The sequence below is a fragment of the Notamacropus eugenii genome, chromosome Y (genome assembly GCF_028372415.1).
Source record: "Notamacropus eugenii isolate mMacEug1 chromosome Y, mMacEug1.pri_v2, whole genome shotgun sequence".
Lineage (NCBI taxonomy): Eukaryota > Metazoa > Chordata > Mammalia > Diprotodontia > Macropodidae > Notamacropus > Notamacropus eugenii.
Window position 1 is genome coordinate 5503737 of NC_092880.1, and position 6577 is coordinate 5510313.

At 38.9% G+C, this 6577-nt stretch overlaps 1 pseudogene; it reads right to left on the reverse strand.

Annotated features, from left to right (window-relative positions):
- Positions 1 to 1176: 1176 nt before the first annotated feature.
- Positions 1177 to 2109, reverse strand: LOC140516735 (olfactory receptor 4C12-like; annotated as a pseudogene).
- Positions 2110 to 6577: the final 4468 nt, after the last annotated feature.

The following is a 6577-nucleotide window of genomic DNA, read 5'->3' on the forward strand; positions in this document are numbered from 1 at the left end:
CCAAAAAGATCATAAAAATGGGAAAACATTCCACATATGCAAAAATATTTATAATCTTTCTCTTTGTGGTGATCAGGAACTGGAAATTGACAGGATGTCTATCAGTTAGGAAATGAATGAACAAGTTGTGATTTATGAATGTAATGGCAAACTATTGTGCTATAAGAAATGATAAATAGAATGACTCCTGAAAGGCATGGAATGACTTATATGAACTGAAGCTGATTGAAGTGAGCAGGACCAGGAGGACATTGTACACAGGAAAAGTCACAGTGTGAGAGGACTGTTTCTGATAGACTTAGCCCTTCACAGCGATGCAAGGATCTAAAACATTCCCAAAGGATTCTAGAAGCAAAATGCCATCCACATCCAGGGAAAGAGCTATGGAATCAGAATGCAGAATGAGTAGACTCTTCTCTCTTTTGTTATGTTTTGTTTTGCTTTTTCTTATGGTTTCTTCCATTCATTTTAATTCTTCCATGCAAGATGAGTAATGTGAAAATGTGTTTAATAAGAATTTATGTGTAGAACCTGTATGATTGCATGTCGTCTTGGGGACCAAGTGTATAGGGAGAGGGATAAAATGTAAGACTTTCGGAAGCGACTGCTGAAAACTGAAAACAAATAAATTAATTTTAAAAAATGAAAAGAAGACATAAACTGAGATAGTAAAAATATTCAAACAAAGTTAGGGTAAGATAGAGAGCCTAGGAAACATTATGACCACTTGTGTGGGAGCAGCCTTCAAACATTGCTTGTAAATAGGGCTTGATGTTAGGGCTTGGTGAAGGATTTCATGAAAGGAATAATTCTGAGGATAAAATGGGGAAGAGAACCCCCTGGTAGAATCCATTGTCTGCATTTGAATGTGAAGTTCTTAGATGTTGAGAATAAGGATTTTCTTCATTTTTGAATTTTACTCTCTGAAAATTAATGAGTATAACTATTTCTGTTTTTCTACTTGTATCTTGATTACTATCTTCAAGTAAATTTGTATTCATTGTTTATTAAGCTAAACTGCTTTCAAACAGATAAGAGAATTGTAAATGTATTTACTGCCTCATAAATTTTATTTCCTTTGGCCAAGGATTTGATCACTTCATTCTCCTTAAGGACTACTCTAAAGTCTGGTTTATAAAAACGAATTATTTTCTCCCCTGCCATTCTTTTTATTTATTATGCGAATTCATTGTTGTTGTTGTTTTCATTCCACAGCTTCCTCACTGCATTTTTTTTTATCTCTCTGTTCCTGAGGGAGCATATTAAGGGATTTAACAATTGAGATACCACAGTATAGAATACAGCAACTGCCTTATCAATACACAGAGTGACCACAGGCCTCAGGTACACAAATATGCAAGACAAAAGGACAAGACTACTACAATCATATGGGAGATATAGGTGGAGAGGGTTTGCGCTTCCTCTCCAGACTGTGATTCTTCAAGGAATGCAGGATGACAACATAGGATGCCATCAAGAATAAGGAGTTTAACAGAACTATGCAGACACTGTTCAATGCCACATGTAGACCAAGGTTATGGGTATCCATGCAAATGAGACTGAGCAAAGGGTACAAGTCAGACATATAGTGATCTATGATGTTAGGTCCACAGAAAGGGAGTCAAATTGTGAAAAGCATCTGGATTGTTGCATGGAGAAAGCCACCAATCCAAGCTACGATCACAAAAATGACACATAACTTCCTGTTCATAATGATCATGTAGTGCAGGAACTTACCAGTGGCTACATATCTATCATAGGCCATTATCATGAGCAGGATGACTTCAGTACCCCAAATGATATGCACTGCATAGACCTAGGTAATGCACCCATTAAAGGAGATGACTTTTTTCTCGTGGAGGTAATTCATGATGAGTTTAGGAGATGAAGAAGTTTAATAAATTACATCAATGAAAGACAAATTTTCCAGGAACAAATAACTGGGAGAGCTTAATGTATGACTGGTGGTAATGGTGACCACAAGGAGCAAGTTGGCTGTCAGAGTTAGCATGCATAAGGCAAGAAACACTATAAATATAATTTTTGCAGCTTTGGATTCTTTGTATGTCCTAGTAAGATGAATTCTGTCACATTTCTTCCATTATCCATTTATGTGGTTTAAGTAGCAAATAGAGAAATTAGAGTTGTTTTATCAGCAATGAAAAGTCAAGAATTATAGCATGTCACATGGGTCAGCACTTCATTTTGAACAAATTAAGAGTCAAACTATCATAATTGTCAACTGTTCTAATGGTAAACCTCTTCAGTGATGGAAGTTTCCTGCTCTTTCCCTGATTTGGATCTTTAATGATTTCTGTCTTTAATAACCCTGATAATTCACTTCCCTATGCAACAGAGCTATTGGAATATTTTGAGAAGATAAACATTCTGTTAAAAATTTCCTCAGTACAATAGAACACATCTAGGGATTAGAAATCTTTCAAAAGCCAGGTATTGTTTCATGACTTTTTCTGGAAATATAGGAAGAGTAAATAGTACGGTATGAAAGTAGGAATGTGTTCCCTCATTCTTCTTGTAGGAGATCAGAGGAAAAGAGGTTCTTAGAGGGAAATTATATGACAGTACAACAACGCTTTATAGGAAAATTTCTCTGACAAGAAGATTCTCCTAAAAACACGGGTGGTAACAATCTTTCATAAAATAGCTAAAAAAAAAGACCTCAGAGAAAATTTAAAAAGGGGGGTGGGACCAAGTGGGTGGAGTGAAAGCAACTACTCACCTAAGTTCTTAAACAAACTCCTTCAGTACCTCTAAGGAGAGAATTTGACCAAATTTTGGAGGTGCAGAATCCAATAGGAGACGTACTGTGTCAGATTCACAGCCCAAGACAGATTGGAAGGTCAACGGGAAGGATTTGGGCTGCGGGAGTGAGCCCACAGCGAAAAACGCAGGGGAGTGGGAGGGCCCTGGGGAGACCTGGGACAGCAGCAGGCAAAACAGCAGAGCAGCAGCCCAGGTTGAGAGACCAGCAGAGTCGAATGAGTGACAGACGCTTAGCCCCAGATATCAGCCGCAGCAGCTCTTGAGACTTTCAGCAGACAGATTAAGCTTTTGTAAGTCTCCTACTTGAACTTCAGGGAGCCAGAATGGCAGAATGATCAGTAAATGCTCTCTCTTACGCCCCTTGATGACCTGGAAAGAACCGTAAAATATTTCCCCAGAAAAATCATGAATCAGTGGGAATAGCAGAGGGGGAAAATAGTCTCATAAGGCCTGAGGCTAGGAAAATAGGTAAGGGAGATTCCTCCTAGTGTGTCAGAGGCGACCAGAAGGAGAGGAGCAGTGGAAACTCGCACTAGGACCCAGGCATGCCTCAGAACTCCTGGGGAAATGGGAAGACAATAGGGCAGCTGGGATCACCAATCCCTAGACTTGCCTTTGCCGCAGGTGAGCTGAAGAGTTCTCCCATAATCAGACCACCCTTCCTCCACCCTTAACAATCTACCCCAGGGTTGATCTGGGAAACACAAAACAAAAAAGATAAAAAGACATTTGCCTTTATTTTTTTTCTCACCAGTCAGCTCAACCCCGAGTTCTGCCGATTCTAACTGAAAGAACCAGAAGCCACAGCACACAATCACAATCATGAGCACAATAAAGCAAAATAATGGTGAAAAACCAATAGAATCTTTCTATAGGAACAAAGAGCAAAATACAAATACCAAAGAGGTGAGTAGTGAGACTGTACTTCCATCTAAAACTTCAGAAGAGACTGTGAACTGCTCCCATGCACAAAAAGCACTCCTGGAACAGCTGAAGAAGGAAAAAGAACAGAAACTGGCCAATGATTTCAAAAGTATGAAAAAAGAATTCCATGAAAAGAACATCTCATTAAAAAGGAAAATTGAACAAATGGAAAGGGAAATTCAAAAATTAACTGGAAAAAAACAATTGCTCAAAAGAAAAATTGGACAGATGGAAAAGGAGATGCAAAAGTTAACTGAAAAAAACAATTTGAGTTTGGGGGGCGGAGCCAATATGGCAAAGTAGAAAGACACATATATGCAGGCTCTCCCCACATAGCCCACATAGCCCAGTAGAGAGGGACTCTCAACAAATTCTGGAGCAGTACAAATGAAGAACAATAGAGGGGAGGAGATTTCCAACGCAGGGTGACATGAAAGGTCCACAGGAAACGTCTGTTGCACCAAACATGGAGCAGAGCTCAGCCCAGTCTTGGTCTCACGCCCGCAGCTTGCAAACAGCCCTCGGGGGCAGAATCTCCAGTCCCAGTATCAGCGCTTCACAGATCCCTCAACCCACAGGCCCCAAAGGTCAGTGACAGGGTTTTTTCAGCTGGTCAGGAAGGGAGAAAGGTCTTTCCATAGCTCCAATAGCAGGCAGGTCCACAGAGACCACATCAGGCAGGCAGCAGCAGTTCCCACAGCAGCCCCTACAGCAGCCCGCGTCCATGGTTGAATCGTAAAAACCCTGGGGGCACCGAGGAGCTGATTATTACCTCAGCCCTGTATAGAGGCTCTGAGGGAGCTGATAAGGTAGTATTCATACCAGGAATGCAGAGCTGATTCAATATTAGGAAAACTACTAGCAATATTGATCATATCAATAACAAAAGTAACAGAAACCACATGATTATCTCAAAGATGCAGAAAAAGCTTTCAACCAAACACAACACCCATTCCTATTAAAAATGCTTGAAAACATAGGAGTAATGGCAACTTTACATAAAATAATAAGCAGTAACTACCTAAAACCTTCAGGAAGAATTTTATACAATGGAGATAAGCTAGATGCATTTCCAATAAGACCAGGGGTGAAACAAGAATATCCATTATCACCACTATTATTCAGTATGATACTAGAAATGTTAGCTGTAGCAATTAGGCAAGATAAAGAAATTGAAGGAATAAGAATAGGCAAAGTAGAATCTAAGTTATTACTCTTTGCAGACAATATGATGATATACTAAGAGAATACCACAGATTCAAGTACAAAAGCTCCTTGAAATCGTAAACAACTTTGACAAAGTTGCAGGTTACAAAATAAACCCACACAAATCTTCTGCATTCCTATATATTAGCAACAAAGTCCAACTGCAAGAGATAGAAAGAGAAATCCAATTTAAAGCTAGGGTAGACACTATAAAATATCTGGGAGTTTACCTGCCAAACAAACCCAGGGACTATATGAACACAATTACGAGACACCTTTTGCATAAATAAAGTCAGATCTAAGTAAGTGGAAAAACATCACTTGCTCATGGGTAGGCTGAACCAATATAATAAAAATGACAATTTTACCTAAATTAATTTTCTTATTTAGTGCCATACCAATTAAGCTATTAGATAATTATTTTCTAGAACTGGATAAAATAATATCAGAATCCATCTAGAAAAGCAAATGGTCCGGAATATCAAAGGGACTAATGAAAGGAAATGCTAGGGAAAGTGGCCTAGCCCTACCAGATCTCAAATTGTATTATAAAGCAGCAATTATCAAAACCACTTGGTACTGGCTAAGAAACAGAAGGGTAGGCCAGTGGAATAAGCTAGGTACTCAAGACACTGTAGGCAATGAGTAAAGCAATTTCCTGTTTCATAAACCCAAGGCCCCCAGCTTCTGGGATAAGAACTCAGTGTTCAACAAAAATTGCTGGGAAAACTGGATAACAGTGTGGAGAAAACTCGGCATAGACCCATGCCCAACACCATACCCAAGAATAAAGTCCAAATAGGTACTCTATCTAGGTATAAAGATGGATACCATGGACAAACTGGAGGAGCAAGGAATAGTGTATTCATCAGATTTATGGAGAAGGGAAGAATTTTTAACTAAAGAAGAGATAGAAAGCATTATTAAGTGCAAGATGTATAATTTCGATTACATTAAATTGAAAAATTTTTGCACAGCCAAACCCAATGCAATCAACATTTGGACGGATGTAGTATATTGGGGAAAAAATTTTTACAGCTAATCTTGGAGATAAAGGCCTCGTTTCTAGAATATATATTGAGAACTGAGTTAAATGTACAACAATACAAGTCATTCCCCAGTTGATAAATGCTCAAAGGATATGAACAGGCAGTTTTCAGAGGAGGAAATTAAATATATCTACAATCATATGAAAAAGTGCTCTAAATCACTTTTGATTAGAGAGATGCAAATTAAAACCACTCTGAGGTACCACATCACACCTATTAGATTGGAAAACATGACAGAACAGGAAAATGATAAATGTTGGAGAGGATGTGGGACAGTTCGAACACTAATTCATTGTTGGTGGAGCTGTGAACTCATCCAGCCATTCTGGAGAGCAATTTGGAGCTATGCCCAAAGGGCTACAAAAATGTGCATACCCTTTGACCCAGCAATATCGCTACTAGGACTGTATCCCCAAGAGATCATAAAAATGGGAAAGGGTCCCGCATGTACAAACATATTTTTAGCATCACTCTTTGTAGTGGCAAAGAATTGGAAATCAAGGGGATGTCTATCAGGTGGGGAATGGCTGAATAAATTATCGTGTATGAATATAATGGAATACTATTGCGCTACAAGAAATGATGAACAAGAAGACTTCAGAGAGGTCTGGAAA